Source organism: Mirounga leonina, unplaced genomic scaffold, assembly GCF_011800145.1.
Source record: "Mirounga leonina isolate KUSES-001 unplaced genomic scaffold, KU_Mleo_1.0 Mir_165, whole genome shotgun sequence".
Classification (NCBI taxonomy): Eukaryota; Metazoa; Chordata; class Mammalia; order Carnivora; family Phocidae; genus Mirounga; species Mirounga leonina.
The window spans coordinates 1,235,177-1,254,159 of NW_023270415.1; the positions used below are offsets into that span (position 1 = coordinate 1,235,177).

The following is an 18,983-nucleotide window of genomic DNA, read 5'->3' on the forward strand; positions in this document are numbered from 1 at the left end:
TGTAAAGTTGTATGGATTCACTATTACAGTATCATACAGAATAATTTCATTGCTTCAAAAAATCACCTGTGCTCCCCCTATGCTGAGAAATGCTAATGTCTTTCCCATCTGTATAGTTTTGCCTTTTCCAGAATATTATATAAGTGGAATCATAAAGTATGTAGTCTTTTTAGACTGGGTTTTTTCATGTAGCAATATGCATTTAAGATTCATTCATATCTTTGCATTGCTTCATGATTCATTCTTTTTTATAGAAAATAATAGTATTTTATTGTATGAGTGTATCATAGTTTATTTTTTCATTTACCTATTGAAGGACATCTTGGTTGCTTGATTATTCACAGTTTTGTGAATAAATTTGTTATAAATATTTACATGAAGAATTTCATATGGACATGTTTTAAAATCTACTGGATAAATGCCTAGAAGTATCACTGTTGGATTATATGATAAGACTATGTCTAGCTTTATAAAAAACTGTCAAAATTTCTTCCAAAAAATTTGCATTCCTAGCAGCAATGAATGAGAGTTCCTGTTACTCCACATTCTCACCAGTAGTTGGTATACATTCATTGGGTTTTAAATTTTTGTTTATTGTATCTTAACTGTAAAATATCCATTTGGTTCTTCTTTATACCTTCTTTTTCTTTGCTGAGACTTACTCTGTTTTCATCTGTTTTTCATCCCTTCTTGGTCTTCTCTGACTGCACCTCATCATGGGAGTTGGGATGCCTCATCACAGCTTAGTGAAGGTTCAGACTCACCAAGTCTATGCTCTTCACTCAGTCTTTGCTGTCAGAGGTAGAAATGGGAGCTGGAATAGAGTGGTTATCATCTAAAAGTTTTTGTCTTATTAGGCTGCCCAATTCCTGGTCCATAGGCTAAAGAGAGCAGGCTTTTCTTGGTGCTTTTTGTGTGTCTGTGCCTATTGGAATTTCCATGTTGCTAGCTTCTCTAGCACCAGTGTGGGATATATGAAGCAAAGAAAACCCGAGGAACTCAGCATCATGTTGTTTATTGGGTCCAGGTTTTCCTACTTGGTTTGCATTCTTCTCTACACCTGTCAGAGTCTCCTTTTGTTTGATTTATATATGACATCCAGGGTTTTTAGCTGTACTTAATGAGAAGAATAAGAATAAGTATGTCTACTCTTTTTGAAACAGAAAGTTTTCAAAATGGATTTTTAAAAATTGAATTTGTGCCCAAAAGTCTTGTTGACTTCTACCATTAATTATAATTATTTATGTGTAGATTCTTTGTAATTTTTTATGTATACAACTCTATCATTTGTACATGTGGAAAATACTTTTTGTTCCTTTCTTTCTACTTTTACCTTTTTCTTTTTCTAGCTTTGCTGTGGTGTTTAAGATTTCTAGTATAGTGTGGCAGAAAGCAGGCAGATCTTTCTGATATTCAGTTAAGCATCAATTATCTCATATGGTGTAGGTTTTTTGAAGAGACTTTTTTTTTGATTTTTGGATTAAGGAAGTTTCTAGCATTTTAAGAATTTTATTTTGTTTTAAAATCATGAATGGATATGGTTTCATACAAAGTTTTTCCTGCATTTATACAGATGGTCATATGTTATTTGTTTTTATTGGTCAATGTAGTAAATAACATTAATTATTTTTCTAATAATAGATCAAACCTACATTATGGTTATAAACCCATATCATCTTTTATCTAAAATAGTTTGTGTAACATTTGAATTATTTATTTCTTCAATATGTGCTAGAGCTTGATGATAAAATTTTGTATGGCTGGTGTTTTTATTATGAGAAGATTGTAAACTACTATTTTAATTTCTTTAATGCTAACAGTACTATCAGGTTTTTATTTCCTGTTGTATCAGTTTTGATTATAAAAATTTCTAAGATTTCACCACATAAACCTGCAAAAAATCAAAATTGCAAATGTTTGTACCATTTTCAGTTGTGCTTAGAAACAAATGGACACTTAGCTTAGATGGCAGATATTTATATCATCTGTCCAGCTTACTTCTTTTATAAAGATATGGTTCTGTATCTTGTAACAACTATGGCCATACTTGAATTACCTCAGAAAATAATTAGATATTTGATCGTGTAGCTAGTATTCTTAGAATAAATATCTGGGGGCGCCTGGGTGGCTCAGATGGTTAAGCGTCTGCCTTCGGCTCAGGTCATGATCCCAGGGTCCTGGGATCGAGCCCCACATTGGGCTCCTGGCTCAGCGGGGAGCCTGCTTCTCCCTCTCCCTCTGCCTCTCTCCCTGCTCATGCTCTCTCTCTCTCTGTATCTCTGTGTCTCAAATGAATAAATAAAATTAAAAAAAATAAGGAAACTTTAAAAAAAAGAATAAATATCTGAATATTTTTCTCAGAATTATTTTTATTTCCCAGAAGTAAGAAAAAACAGCACTGTAGATTTTTTGTTGTTGTTGAGATCTACCATAGCATCAGATAGATGGGGCATCTTCTTGGATTCTAAGGTATCTATAGAAATTTGAGGAATTATTTAATTAATTCTTATAAAATTTACAAGATTTCTCCCAAGCAGGAAGGTCTCTATGGAGGCTTCATCATTCTTTAAGGACTTGCTTATAGGAAGAAACCAACCAACCAACTCATTTCTTTCTTCTTTCTGCTATGAATTTTCTGGTGGATGACAATTGTCATTTCCAACTAGAATTTATTCTACATCATCTCAACTGCAGATCCCTTATCTCCAACTTGTATAAGTACATTTGTTGATATTTTTACTAGAAGAATTTCTCATTATTGCTCCATAAAGTGGCCCACTCTATTTTGGGAGAATCTTGACCTTTGAACCCCAAGGATTATTTTTCTTATCATCATCATCATCATCATCATCACTACTTCTTTTAAGAGAAAGGAGCACACAACTGATAATAATAATAAAAAAAGAAAGCATAGCTTTGAATTTTCCTGGGCAGAGATATCCAGAGATTGTAAGTGTATCTGATTGACTGGTTGTAATTGTATTGGTGGTGTATGTGTTTTGTATTGGTCATCTCTGCTCTAGAGTTTAGAATTCAGTCACATATAATTATTATTCTTTAAAAAGATAGTTTCGTCACAGTTTTCCAGAGACTAATATATAGGTTAGTTTAGATGGTGGACTTAGAAGATCTCTCTGTAACTCTCACTGTAGTTTCTCAGTGACATACTCTTCCTGTCAGTTTCCCTAAATGGCATCTTTGTCTTTGTCTTTTTTTTTTTTAAGAATTGGGGGACTGGCAAAATTTTGTGTATTTTGTGTATTTGTGTATTTTTTGAGAAAAATGGAAGACCATGTCAATTTACCTTGCCAGTTCCACTGGAAGAAGAAGCCCAAAGGAAAAGGATAAAGTGAAAGGAATTCCATCAGAAACTCACCTGATAAGTATTCTTTGACTTAGCATGCACTGAGATTCATGTAAGATGAGAGCTGATTTCAGGGATCTCATTAAAATGAATTTACCATAATGAATTATTTTTCTGTTCTTCTGTGAAATAATTTCTTTCTTATTGGAAGTAATTGATTATGAGCACTTTGCTCTGCAAGCTAACTGGGGTAAATCTAAATTGAGATGAAGTGATTATGTCCTGCTTATCTATCCCATTTCACGTCAATTGTCCAGCTCCTGAGAGAAAGTATACCTAATTCCTAAACCACTTGTGGAAACAAAATTATATGTGCAAAATAATCCAGGTGCTGAGAAATGAAAGAGTTATATTTGCATGATAGCTCTTCTCTACTGAGTGTAGAATGGTTTTCATTTTACTTCAGTGAAGTTAGGGGTTATCTCCCTTTTATATTCAACTTCTATAATCTAGAAATGAATTCTAACTGTGCTTTTGTTCCAAGAAAATTCTACTACAGCAGAAAAATTTTAGTTCTCAATAATATAATTTTCTTTTTATTTCAGTGGTTCCTAACTTTTTTCAAATTCGGATTTTTTTGAGATTTTTATCAGTTATGGACCGCTTCCTCAGAGAAATGCACATATATACACAAAATTTTGCCTAGGGTTTGATAATTACTATAGACTCATGGTTGCTTGTTGCTGTGTAATTCCTATTCTCCTTCTTTCCCAATGGAAATGCGTTTTTATTGCAATTATGCACATTGGGTGTGTTAATGGGGAAGATAGCTTTTTAGGTCATATGTTCATAGGTCGCTGGCTCTTGAGAAGCCACATTTGGACCTGATGATGAAGGTATCACCCAGAGTTCCTAGACTTCAAGGTGGATGAAGTAACAGGGTGAGTCCTCAGGGTTGATCTCCCATGGGGAAGGATTGAGGGATTCTCTGTATTGGAAGGGTAGGTGTGGATATTGGATAGCCAGAGGTAGACTGTGGTAGACTGCTGTTTGCTTACCCATATCCGCTCATCCCTTTTATGTTACATTGTGTTTCTGTTTGTTAGATATTCCAGTTTTTCTTCCCTATAATGCCCCTCACAATGGGAAGTTATACATCACCATATATTTAATAAGACAAGAGTGGCCATGTGATGTTTTTTAGCCATTGGAATGGGGACAGAATTAATGTGTGCCATTTCTAGACAGAGTCTTTTGTACCTGGCACTGGGATTGCTTCCTTTATTCTTTCTATAAGATTGGACATACATCAGCTGGTGGTGCTCCATTGGCCTCCATTCTGGAGGGAGGATGACATGGAGCAGAGTAGCAACTGGATCTGTGACCGTTATTGAAAGTCACTGGGATTGTGGGTCATTTGTTGCTGCAGCAAAACTTTGTTATGACTAATACATTCTTCCTCTTTGATATTAAAGTCACTATATTTCCAATTTTCTCACTATGCCCTGTGCTCTGGGATGCTGATCTCTATTGACTATATCCACCATGCTTCCTTTTTTTCTGCCTCTGGTTCAGTTCAACTGATGGGAGGCACCAGTAGGGTATTGGAGAGGGGAGGAGAGAAAGCTCAGAGTATTTATCCCCTGGCTTCTTCCTTGCCAGGCTATAGGTTGAAGATGTCTGTGTTCCTCTACCTAAGACCTCAGTGATCTGGTAAACACTCCTTCCTCTTGCCCTCCAGACCCAGATGTAATGGCCTTCTGCTGTTGTTATGTATCTGGTCAAATCTTATTATTTACCTTTATTAAGCTCTTGTTCGTTTTCCCCAAACCTTGACTGGTACAATGGGCATTGTTGCAGGGTGGATGAAATAAGTGAGAAAGAGTAGATTAAGCCACCATCACTCCCAGGAAGAACATTCAAAACATAACCCCTTTGAGGGTGCCTAGGTGGCTCAGTTGGTTAAGCATCTGCCCTCAGCTCAGGTCATGATCCTATGGCCCTGGGATCGAGTCTGACATTGGGCTTCCTGGTCAGTGGGGACTCTGCTTCTCCCCTCTCCCTCTGCTGCTCTCTCTCTTTCTTTCTCTCTCTCTGTCAAATAAATAAATTAAAATCTTAAAAAAAAAGAGAACACAACCCCTTTCAATGGAAAGGCAGGGGGATCAATAGCATTGTCTTTATGTGTTAAGGACAACACAGTATATTATACCTGCTGAGGATATTTGATATACCAATGAAATATTTGCAAACAAATATTTGGCTTGAATTTGCAATCATTCTCATGGTCTACTGAGTCCTGAAAAAGGGTAATTATCTCAAATTCTCAGGAAAGGAAACTGCCAATTTGGGAACTTAATGACACACAACAAGGCCACCTAGAATACCAGCAAACAGGCAGTGTTTATAGCTGTGGTGAGCAAAATTTCTGAAATGCCCCATCCCGCACCCCCAAACTGTCCCACCCCTGTGAATGTGATGAGCTTTCACTCCCTTGATTGCCTTATGTTACAGGGCACAGTTGACCTTAAGTTAAGGAGATTAACTGGATAATCTGGGTGGGTCCAGTATACTTGGAGTAACCCTTACAAACAGAGGGTTTTCTTTGGCTGGTGGTACAAGTCAGAGAGATTTGAAGCATAATGGGGATTTGATACACTGTTGCTGTCACTGCCTGGAGAATGTTTGTCATCTCATTGTGTATAATAAACTGACTGGTAACTAACAAATCTACACAAACAAATTTAAGGCAAAGGCGGGAAGTTGGAAACTATCCTTTTGGTTTAAAGCAGCCTGAAGGAAATGATGACTGCTGTCCTTTTGGACTATGGAATCTCTACCATGGAATGTGTTACTAGAATGTACTTGTACTGCTTGTGGTCCTTAGTCTCCCACTTGGAGTTGTGCTGGTGTGCCACGCTATGTGGCAGCAACCCTGTGCTGTCACCCTCTGTCCAGTCTGCCTTTCTCTCAGGCCTTGCACTTTTCATCTAACATGATGGTATCAGTGTGTGTCTGAGCCCAGTGTACAGATCACAGGCTGCAGGGTCCTGGGCTAGGCTCTACAGCCTGCTCTGAGCTCCTAAGTTAACAGACCTGGGACAAGCCTGGATCAGCATTTTCACAAATTACCCCATGTGAAGCTTTGTACTGTGAATTTTGAAAGCAATAGGCCTAGAAAGAGGATCTTGAAAAAATATTCTTAAGGGCACATTTGTGTTACTACAATCTATGGCACTCTGCCTTTGTTAAAAAGTTGAATTGAGTGAATCATACTCTTAGAGATTGTAGCTTATCTTGAATCTTTGATTTGGACAGGGGCTTGTCTCCCCATGAATTCTGGTGTCAATTGAGTTCTGAGCTACTTTACTCAGCTGATTAGAGAAAGTTCCTGTGTTAATGTAAAGATGCAAACCACCTTGGCATAAAGACAAACTCTGCTCCATATGGGAAGAGCCTAACTCCTTATTTCAGTCAGTGTCTCATGCTTGGTCACAACAGAAAGTGAGAGATCACCATCAATACTAGCAAGATCATCCAGAAGTGCCTGTTCTACAGACAGTGGGTGGGCAGGTTAGAATCTGGAACTTAATGTTTCTAACCATTTTGGTTCAATAGAAGTTTAAACTGTTTATGCATGTGGCCTATTTTGGCAATTTGTGCTATGTCAAAGGTTTGAAATGCAACTGCTCATTTTGAATCATTTATTCCAATTCTTGTGTGTTGTCTAGTTGATGGCAGGTCTCTTAAAGATGGTATAATTAAAAAAACTACATGTACACACAAGAAGAATGGCATGGATCATGCATTTGAGGAATTAAAAAATTACAATAAAAATAAACAGAAGTATATCCATATCAACTATATCAATGAGATTTGAAACAAAGTTATTTGCATACTTGTTGAAAGAACATTTGCTCTATTCCCTGTGAGAAGGAAACTTGGCCAGGTGGCAGTCATGCATTAAGGACAATTACAAAACAGAAATGAACCACAGCACTTTGGTTTGATCTACCCAAATCAGTTCACAGTAATAAAATATATTCTTTACTTTTGAAAAAATGATGAAAGCCATGCCATCTCCAGAATACTATGATTTGACTAATCTCTCCCAACTCTCTTGACTATTATTGAGAAGAAAGGCTTTTTGTCTTGAAATACACTTTTTCTTACATTAAGCCCTGATAATGCACAAACATCAGTGAAAGAACAAAAGGACTTTACAAAGAAGCTGCCTCGGAGGAAAATTTATGGAGATGCAGTAATTTCATGGGGCCTTTCCTTGCGACTGTCATTGTGCCATAGGTCCCTGAGCCCCTCCACTGTGGAGGACAGCAGCCTCTGAGGCATCCTGGTCTGGTTAATGTGGCAATTAAGCCACCTCCCCCAGCCAGGCTTTTTTAGTAGAGGAGAAAGGGGTTTGAGGTTGCAGGGAAGTTGATAGAGCCTGGAAACCATTCGTGAACTTCCAGTAAGACTTGGAAATATACTTATTTTGAAAAATTTTGTATTCACCAAAATTTTTTCAAAATGATGTGGCTGAGCACCTGTAATTGAACATAGGGAAATCAGTTCCTGGGGATATATGGGATTGAAGAAGAGCATATGCAATGAGTAATAGGGAAAGAATGGACCATCCAATAAGGGCCTTTGAGACAACTGCCTACCTGATGGGGAAAAAATTAGAGTCCTGACTTTCACCAAATACAAAAGTAAATTCTAGATGAAATGTATTTCTAAAATGGAAAGCCTAACTTTAAAAGGTGCTAAAAGAAAACCTATAGAGGAATCTTTTCATAACCTTGGGGTCAACTAAGAGTTTACTAAGTTACACAAATTCTGAACACCATCAAGGAATTGATTGACAGATCTGATCAACAAAAACAAAACACTAAAACACTTCTGATTAGTGAAAGACATGATAAACAAAGTTAAAACAAGAGCCAAAGATCAGAAGAAAATATTTGCTGCACATACAACAGAACGAGTTATAGTGATAATAAAGAGTTCACACAAATCAATAAGAAAAAGGCAAATGACAGAAGGAGAGGTTAACTCCTGGAAAAACAACAATGACCCATAAGTACTGAAAAGATGTTCAACCTCCCTAATAATCAGGGGAACATAAACTAAAACAACAGCAAGATGCCATATTTTACTGTTTAGATTGGCAAAAGTTAAGAAGATAGAGATCATATCTGGAGTTGGTGAGGGACAGAAGGAAACATGCATTCATATCCTGTGGTGCATATTTTTTTTTTAAAGATTTTATTTATTTATTCATGAGAGAGAGAGAGGCAGAGGGAGAAGCAGGCTCCCAAGGAGCAGGGAGCCTGATGTGGGACTCGATTCCAGGACCCTGGGACCATGACCTGAGCCAAAGGCAGATGCTTAACCATCTGAGCCACCCAGGCGCCCTCCTGTGGTGCATATTATTGCAGCCATTTTGATGGTATTTTTGCAATAGCCATCACAAGCTGGCAAGATCTAGAAAAATTAAAAATGCACATTTTGACCAGGAATTCCATTTTTGGAATATGGACACAAGATAAATAAAAATTAAATATACCCTGCATTGTTACACAGTGAAAATTGGAATCAACCTGAATGTTCATTATCAGGGGACTAGTAAACAATTTTTAGCACATATATATATCTTATGAAATATGGTAAGGCATTGCAAACATAAGTTAGATATGTAGATACAGACAGAAAATTCTCCAATATATATTCAGTGAAATTCTTAAAAACAGTACCAAAAAATCTGTAATACAAAGGATCTCACAGATAGTAGGCACTCAAAAACTATTTGTTGAATGAAACATATGTAAGTGTATAGGAAAAGTTCTAGAAGGATGTGGCAAAGTGTGCACAGCAGTCACCTGTGGGGAAGGCAGAAGGATATGGGATTTGGGAAAGGAGCAAAGGGGCACTTACACATCATACCTCATACATCTTTCTATTGTTTGCATGTTTATTTCATGATAGTTTTAAAGAAGTTGTGCCTTCTCCAAAGGGAGTGATTTCACTGCCGTCTATATAGTGAAGGTGATTGCTTAGGTGTGGCAATATTAAGTTGTCTTTTTGATGGCTTTGTTGTTGTTATTATTATAATACTTAAGTAGTACTTATTGGCACAGCAAAATGAATTAATTACACAGGTATAATATTCAGTAAGTTTTCATTTATATGAAGTTAATTAAAACACAAGCAAAAGTAACTTGTGAAACAAATCCCAACAACATTTGTCAGTGGTGGGGTGACAGAGGGGCTGTTGACTGGAAAGGGCCTGGGGTTGTTTTCTGGGATGCTGGACATATTTCACCATTTGATGATTGGTGCGAGAGGGTACAAATAAGTATAATTTAAAGTAAAAAATGTACAGTTAAGATTTGTGCCTAATGTAATGGTGTGAATGATTTCTCAGCAAATATATTCCTGTTACTCCTGGTGGGAAGTGAGCCTGAAAGATGTAAGGACTGGGGTTATAATGCTGTTCCTCATATCTCAATATCATAAAAGCCATATACGAAAAACCCACACCAAATATCTTCAATGGGGAAAAACTGAGAGCTTTTCCCCTAAGGTCAGGAACATGATAGGGATGTCTGCTCCCACTGCTTTTGTCCAACATTGTGCTGGAAGTCCTAGCCTCAGCAATCAGACAACAAAAAGAAATAAAAGGCATCCAAATTAGCAAAGAAGAGGTCAAACTCTCACTCTTCACGGCTGACATGATACTCTATGTGGAAAACCCAAAGACTCCACCCCCAAATTGCTAGAACTGGATACAGGAATTCAACAAAGTCGCAGGATATAAAATCAATGCACAGAAGTCAGTTGCATTTCTATACACTAACAATGAGGCAGAAGAAAGAGAAATCAAGGAATTGACTCCATTTACAATTGCACCAAAACCCATAAAATACCTAGGAATAAACCTAACAAAATAGGTAAAGGATCTATACTCTGAAAACTATAGAACCCTTATGAAAGAAATTGAGAATGACACAAAGAAGTGAAAAAACATTCCATGCTCACGTATTGGAAGAACAAGTATTGTTAAAATGTCTATGCTACCCAAAGCAACCTACATATTCAATGCAATTCCTATCAAGATACCATCAACATTTTTCATACAGCTGGAACAAACAATCCTAAAATTTGTATGGAATCAGAAAAGACCCTGAATAGCCAAAAGAATGTTGAAAAAGCAAAGCAAAGCTGGAGACATCACAATTCCAGACTTCAAGCTCTATTACAAAGCTGTCATCATCAAGACAGTATGGTACTGGCACAGAAACAGACACATAGATCAATGGAACAGAATAGAGATTCCAGAAATGGACCCTCAACTCTTTGATCAACTACTTTTCAACAAAGCAGGAAAGAATAACTGATGGAAAAAAGACAGTCTCCTCAACAAATGTGTTTAGAAAATTGGACAGCCACATGCAGAAGAATGAAACTGGACCATTTTCTTACACCATACACAAAATAAACTCAAAATCGATGAAAGACCTAAATGTGAGACCGGAATCCATCAAAATCCTAGAGGAGAACACAGGCAGCAACCTCTTTGACCTTGGCCACAGCAACTTCTTGCTAGACATGTCTCCCAAGTCAAGAGAAACAAAAGCAAAAATGAATGATTTTGATCTCATCATGATAAAAAGCTTTTGCAAAGGAAACAGTCAACAAAACTAAAAGGCAATATATAGAATGGAAGAAGATATTTTCAAATGCCATATCAGATAAATGGCTAGTATCCAAAATCTGTAAAGAACTTATCAACATCAGTACTCAAAAAAACCCACAAAAATCCAGTCAAGAAATGGGCAGAAGACATGAATAGACATTTCTCCAAAGAACACCTACACATGGCCAACAGACACATGAAAAGATACTCAACATCACTTGGCACCAGGGAAATACAAATCAAAAGCACAATGAGATACCACCTCACACTGATCAGATTAGCTAAAACGAACAACTCAGGAAACAACAGATGTTGGTGAGGATGTGGAGAAAGGGGAACCCTCTTACACTATTGGTGGGAATGCAAGCTTGTGCAACCACTCTGCAAAACAGTATGGAGGTTCCTCAAAAAGTTAGAATAGAACTATACTATGACCCATTAATTGCACTATGAGGTATTTATTCAAATGATACAAACATAGTGATTCAAAGGGGCACATACACCCCACTGCATAAAACAGCAATGTCCACAATGGCCAGCAGATGGAAAGAGCCCACATCCATCAACAGAAGAATGAATAAAGAAGATATAGTATGTATATATATATATATATATATATATATATATATATATATATATACACACACACACATATGGAATGGAATATTATTCAGTCATAAAAAAGAATGAAATCTTGCCATTTGCAATGACATGGATAGAACTAGAGGGTATTATGCTAAGTGAAATAAGTCAGAGAAAGACAAATACCATATGATTTCACTCATATGTGGAATTTAAGAAACAAAAAAGAGGAACATACAGGAAGGGAAAGAAAACTAAAATAAGATGAAAATAGAGAGGGAGGCAAACCATAAGAGATGCTGAACTCTAGGAAACAAACTGAGGGTTGCTGGAGGAGGTGTGTGGTGGGATGGGATAATTGGGTGATGGGCTTTAAGGAGGGGAGTTGAAGTAATGATCACTGGGTGTTATATGCAACTGATGAATCACTAAATTCTACCTCAGAAACTAAGAAAAAAAAAGAATGCTGGTTCCTACTGAATTACAGAAAGGAAATTGCTTCCCTTCCTCATCTTCTCAACCTCTTGTGATCTGGATTTTGTTCTCACTATCCCCTGAAACTGTTTTGCTAAGATTGCCAACAACTTCCTGGCTCTTTAATTAAATGGGAACTTGTTAGTTCTCTGTCACTTGACTTTAAAGCAGTATCATTGTCTGCCACTCTCTTTTTTGAAACATTCTTAACTTCCATGAAACTACATACTGGCTTTCTACTTCTCTGCTATGTTTTCTGTCTCTTTGCTGTTACTCTCTTCCTATTCCTTAGATGTTAGTTTTCTTTATGATTTGTCTTCCACTTCTTTTCCTACTTTCTGTGTTCTTCATAGTCTTCCCACATGATCCCATTCACTCTTGTGTTTTAAATCCAATCTACATGCCATATTTCCAGCCCAAACTGTGCTTTTGAGCTCCAAACCTATACCTCCAGCTGCAACTGGCCATCTCAATGTGGTGTCATAAACATCTCAAATTCAACATATTCAGAATCAGACTCATTTTTCCCAAACCCAGATCAGTCCTCCCTCCTCTAGTCCCCATCTTCATGATTGGCAACACCTTCTGTCCATTCAGAAAACAGGAAGCTCTCACTTTGTATTTTATACTCAGTAGGAGATGAAGCCCTGCAAAGTCTTTGTTACTAATGTCTCATGAACCAAAGCTATTCTGTGTTGTCTAATCTTAAAGTCATTGCCTTGGTTTGGACCACATTTCTAGGGCTTGGCTAGTGAAATAGTTTTCTAAACAATCACTCTGCCTCCAGGCTTGTTTCTCTTTCTCTTAGTTTCAGAGGTAGAGTTTAATGATTCATCAGTTGCATATAACACCCAGTGCTCGTTACATCAAGTGCCCTCCTTAATGCCCATCACCTCTTGTTTATCTTGAATACATTGTAAGTGTTGTATTGTGCTCCTTTTTTCCCCACACCAGTCAGAAGTGTTTTATTTTAAAAAATGTGAAACAAACACGAAAAACCTTTTAATTGGAAAGTCTGATTAAATTAAACATTAACTCAAGTTCTCAAAAACCCACTGGGGAAAGCCAACAGGTACATCAAAGAAAAGCAGGCAACTGCTGACAAGTCTTTGGTGGAAATGTAAGTTACATAGTTATACAAGCTTCCCTAATGATTATCAAACTCAAATTTTGTTTTTCAAAAAAAGTTTCAATATATACCAAGGAAACCATGCAGACACCCCTAACAGTGCAAGGATGTAACAATGAAGTTTAAGGGTAAAGGAAAAGCCAAATATGACAATACACGACAAATAATCTATAAAATAAAACAAGCCTTTCAATGCTAGGAAAAAATGGGGAAACCTCACAAGTGTAACACACATGGAACAAGGACTAACAGCAAGTGGAAATATCCTAAATATTTTCCCAATAACTAAGACATAAAACAACAACCCAGGACACCATTAACAGTTAGTTTTCACATACAATATGTATGTAAATTAGAGTAATTTTTTTCTACTCAATTACCATTTCTCTAGCAACATTTTTCCTTTGGTTTGACCAGATGAACGCAAAAGGTTTGGAAACTGAAGTGAGTACCAACTCTTACTGGAATAGCACTTGGGAAATGCAACCCTAGAAAATGCAAATTTTAACTGAAGTGACTTGACATGTCCCCAAAGGCAAGGGAAACAAAAGTGAAAAAGCTTCTGCACAGCAAAGGAAACAGTCAACAAAACTAAGAGGCAACACACGGAATGGGAGAAGATATTTGCAAATGACACTACAGACAAAGGGCTGGTATCTAAGATCCATAAAGAACTCTAACTCAACACCCCCCCCCAAAAAATAATCCAGTCAAGAAATGGGCAGAAGACACGAACGGACACTTCTCAAAAGAAGACATACAGATGGCTAACAGACACGTGAAAAAATGCTCAACATCACTAGCCATCAGGGAAATACAAATCAAAACCACATTGAAATACCACCTTACGCCAGTTAGAATGGCAAAAATTGACAAGACAGGAAACAACAAATGTTGGAGAGGTTGTGGAGAAAGGGGAACCCTCTTACACTGTTGGTGGGAATGCAAGTTGGTACAGCCAGCTTGGAAAACAGTGTGGAGGTTCCCAAAAAGTTAAAAATAAGGCTACCTTATGACCCAGCAATTACACTGCTATGTATTTACCCTAAAGATACAGATATAGTGAAAAGAAGGGGCACATGAACCCTAATATTCATAGCAGCAATGTCCACAATAGCCAAACTGTGGAAAGAGCTGAGATGCCCTTCAACAGATGAATGGATAAAGAAGATGTGGTCCATATATACAATGGAATATTACTCAGCTGTCAGAAAGGATGAATACCCACCATTTACATCAACATGGATGAAACAGGAGGAGATTATACTAAGTGAAATGAGTCAAACAGTGAAAGACAATTATCATATGGTTTCACTTATTTGTGTAACATAAGGAATAGCATGGAGGACATTAGGAGAAGGAAGGGAAAAATGAAGGGGGAAGAATTAGAGGGGGAGATGAACCATGAGAGACTATGGACTCTGGGAAACAAACTGAGGGTTTTAGAGGGGGGTAGGGGATGGGTGAGCCGAGTGATGGGTATTAAGGAGGGCATGTATTGCATGGAGCACTGGGTGTTATACACAAATAATGAATCATGGAACACTACATCAAAAACTAATGGTGTACTGTATGGTGACTAACATAACATAATAAAAAAATTATTAAAAAAAATGAAGTGACTTGACAAAGTTAAGCATTTTTTCTCAATGGGACAATGTCCTCCATGTTAATCACTAGGTTAATGGCTTCTCTTGGCTGGATCACATGACCCAGCATGATATTGGCATGCTCTCTGGTGAGGTTCTGCAGAGTTATGTGCACAAACACCTACCCATTTAAGCTTTAAATACAACAAAACATCATTTTAAACCATTTCAGTAAAATAAATAAAAAAATATTGCATTTCTTTTGGCCTGCTTTGCCTCTTGAACTGGCTTGGAGTATTGTTCATGACAGAAGACACAGCAGTTAATTAGTTGCTACTCCACACTCCTTAGGCTTCAATACTTTCTGCTCTTCAAGCCTCAGCACCTTTTTTGCAGCAATAGTGGTATTCTTCATTAACATCACCACTGTCATGGGACCAACACCCCCACGGACTGGAGTGATGTAACCAGCTTTCTCTCTGATTCTTTCAAAATCCACATCTCCAACCAACTTGGCTTTAGCCATGATGGGATCTTGAACTCTTTATTTTCGCACTGATGAGTGCAGCTCCCTCCTTGATCACATCTGCTGTGATCAGATTGGGAATGCCTGTAGCAGAGACCACAATGTCTGCAATAACTATGTTTCTTCAGTTGCTCTTTGGGAGTGTATTGTAACAGTGGCATCACCTCCAGGGTGTTCATGTGCCCCATCTGTGTGTAGTAGCACTGCAATGGGCATTCCAACATCTTTCGACTTCACAACCACAACCACATTTTCCCCTGGGGTTGGAATGCCAGTTCACTTAATTGTTTCCCAGACATCCCGTGAGACTGCTGGTAACACAGTCACTCTACATTAGTTACATAAAGCCATCAACATCTTTGTTTGGAGAAACACAGTTGCAGATCTTTCTCTCATTTATGTGCTCTGGAAGAGGCAGCTGAACAAGAAGGCCATCTACATTATTTATCATCATCATTATTTTTTTTATTATGTTCAGTTAGCCAACATATAATACATCATTAGTTTTTGATGTCATGTCCAATGATTCATTGGCTGTGTATAACACCCAGTGCTCATCATAACATGTGCCCTCCTTAATACCCATCACCTGGCTACCCCCTCCCCCTCCCCCCTCCCTTCTGAAACCCTCAGTTTATTTCCCAGAGTCCATAGTCTCTCATGGTTTGTCTCCCTCTCTGATTTCTTCCCCTTCAATTTTCCCTCCCTCCAGCTATGGTCCTCTGTGCTATTCTTTATGTTCCACAAATAAGTGAAACCATATGATGATTGTCTTTCTCTTCTTGACTTATTTCACTTAGCATAATCTCCTCCTGTTCCATCCATGTTGACGCAAATCGTGGGTATTCATCCTTTCTGACGGCTGAGTAATATTCCGTTGTATATATGAACCACATCTTCTTTATCCATTCATCTGTTGAAGGGCATCTCGGCTCCTTCCACAGTTTGACTATTGTGGACATTGTTGCTATGAACATTGGGGTGCATGTGCCCCTTCTTTTCACTACATCTGTATCTTTGTGGTAAACACCTAGCAGTGTAGTTGCTGGGTCATAGGGTAGCTCTATTTTTAACTTTTTGAGGAACCTCCACACTGTTTTCCAAGCTGGCTGTACCAACTTGCATTTCCATCAACAGTATAAGAGGATTCCCCTTTCTCCACATCCTCACCAACATTTGTTGTTTCCTGTCTTGTCAATTTTTGCCATTCTACTGGTGTAAGGTGGTATCTCAATGTGGTTTTGATTTGTATTTCCCTGATGGCTAGTGATGTTGAGCATTTTTTCACATGTCTGTCAGCCATCTGTATGTCTTCTTTTGAGAAGTGTCTGTTCATGTCTGCTGCCCATTTCTTGACTAGATTATTTTTTTTTTGGGGGGGGGATGTTGATTTAGAGAAGTTCTTTATAGATCTTGGATACCAGCCCTTTATCTGTAGTGTCATTTGCACACATCTTCTCCCATTCTGTGGATTGCCTCTTAGTTTTGTTGACTGTTTCCTTTGCAGAAGCTTTTTATCTTGATGAAGTCTGAGTAGTTCATATTTGCCTTTGTTTCCCTTGCCTTTGGAGATGTGTCTAGAAAGAAGCTGCTGTGGCCAAGGTCAAAGAAGTTTCTGCCTATGTTGTCCTCTAGGATTTTGATGGATTCCTGTCTCACATGGAGGTCTTTCATCCATTTTGAGTTGTGTATTTCTTTCTTCTGTGTGTAGCTGTCCAATTTTCCCAGCACCATTTATTGAAGAGACTGTCTTTTTTCCACTGGATATTTTTTCCTGATTTGTCAAAGATTAGTTGACCATAGAATTGAAGGTCCATTTCTGGGTTCTCTATTCTGTTCCATTGATCTATGTGTCTGTTTTTGTGCCAATACCAAGCTCTCTTGGTGATCACAAATTTGTAATATCATCATTACTTAGTTTATTGATTAAATTCAACAGTTCTTCCTTTGAAATTGAAGCTGGTTCCACAGTTGTCTCACTGTTGATTCCCACTTCTGCAACTGGCCAGATTTTGTTGAGGATATAGGAATGACTTGCAGGATTCTCAGCAACCAGAACCACACCCAGGTGTGACCACTTATTGCCCCATGCCACCCATTCTTACACCTCCTACTGCACTTCCTGTTTGATCTGCTGGCCAAGTTTCCTTCCAGAAATGAAAGCAGCTTCATTTTGAACTAGTGAGATGTGGAAGGGGTGATGACAGAGGTGGCAGCTCTGCGTGGGTGGAGCAGCCAGGTGGCCAACATGGACACAACGGAAGCTGCAGCTATCACCTGTGCTGATGTCCATGCCAGGAGCCTATTATGCTCCTTCTTAAAATAAATAGCTTTTCATTAATTTTAGGGTAAAACACAAAGCTTAGCTACCTCACATCTATCTTTAATTCCATCCTGTTCTCTCTTTTATACCTTTGTCACCCCCCTCAACATTGCACACAGAAATACCTGTGGTTCTTTAATCTGCCATGTTCTCATGCCACATTTTATTTATTCCAAACACATTTACAAAATTACAGTTACTAAACCAGGCTCTAATCTGCATGGTGCACAATGAACAAGACCATGTTCCTACCCTCATGGAGCTTACATTCTGGCAGAGGAGCAGAAAATAAACATGTAGACAAATAGATAATATAATGTAATAAATGCTGTGAAGAAAGAAAACAGGACAATGAAACAGAAAGAGTCTGGGGTATGGAAGAGGGTGCTACTTTAATGAGGAGGTCAGGGAGGTCCCATTGACTAGGTGATACTTGAACAAATCCCAATGTAGGTGAGTATGCAGGGACAGAGCACTCCAAGTAAGAACAAGCAGCATAAACCATAAGGAAACTTATGATTTACTATTTTAGGAATCTAGAAATAGGTGGGCTCTGAAGCCATGGGATTGAGAGTCAACATCATCAGGGATCCAGAGCCTTTCTATCTTTCTTCCTGTGTTGCTGTCCTTGGTGATTGCTTCATTCTGAGACAGAAGCAAGATGAATGTTACAGCAACCTGGGTCAAATCCAGGTATGACAATATGCAGAGGTAAAAGGGAGGACTTATCTTCTTGGGACACCTCTCTTGAGGAAAACATTTCTCAAAGCCCCAGCAGACTTTCCCACAAATCTCACTTGCTATATGCCATGGTCTAAATGTGTTTCCCCGAATGCATGTTAAAATTCTAATACCCAGTATTAGGAGGTGGGGGCCTTTGAGATGTGATTAGGTCATGAGGGTGAAGCCTTCATGAATGAGATTAGTGTTCTTACAAAAGATCCCAGAGAGCTCCCTCACCTTCTGCACCATGTGAGTATACAGCAAGAAATATGTGACCTGGAAGAAGGCATCTAGATCTTGGACTTGCAGCCTCTAGAACTGTGAGAAATAACGTTCTGCTGTTTATAAGGCACCCAGTCTGTGGTATTTTGTTATAGCAGCTTCAACAGACTAAGGCTCTATACCAGGCTGTGTGCTCCTTCCTGAGCAGGCAAGAAGGGAATTGGAACAAACCAGTACCTGTGGGGGCTAGATGTTTGGTTGGCAACCCATTATTATGGTAGGAAATGGGGTGGTAGACAAGGTGTGACTTGCATGGAAGTGTAAATATTTTGGTGACTGCAATGGAAACATTTGGAGTTTTGAACAGATGAAGGATGGCTAGAGGTGAGATTGAGTGTGAGGATTCTTTAGG

At 38.2% G+C, this 18,983-nt stretch overlaps 1 pseudogene; it reads right to left on the minus strand.

Annotated features, from left to right (window-relative positions):
- Positions 1-15,099: 15,099 nt before the first annotated feature.
- LOC118015361 lies at positions 15,100-18,598 on the minus strand (annotated as a pseudogene).
- Between the last annotated feature and the right edge of the window lie 385 nt (positions 18,599-18,983).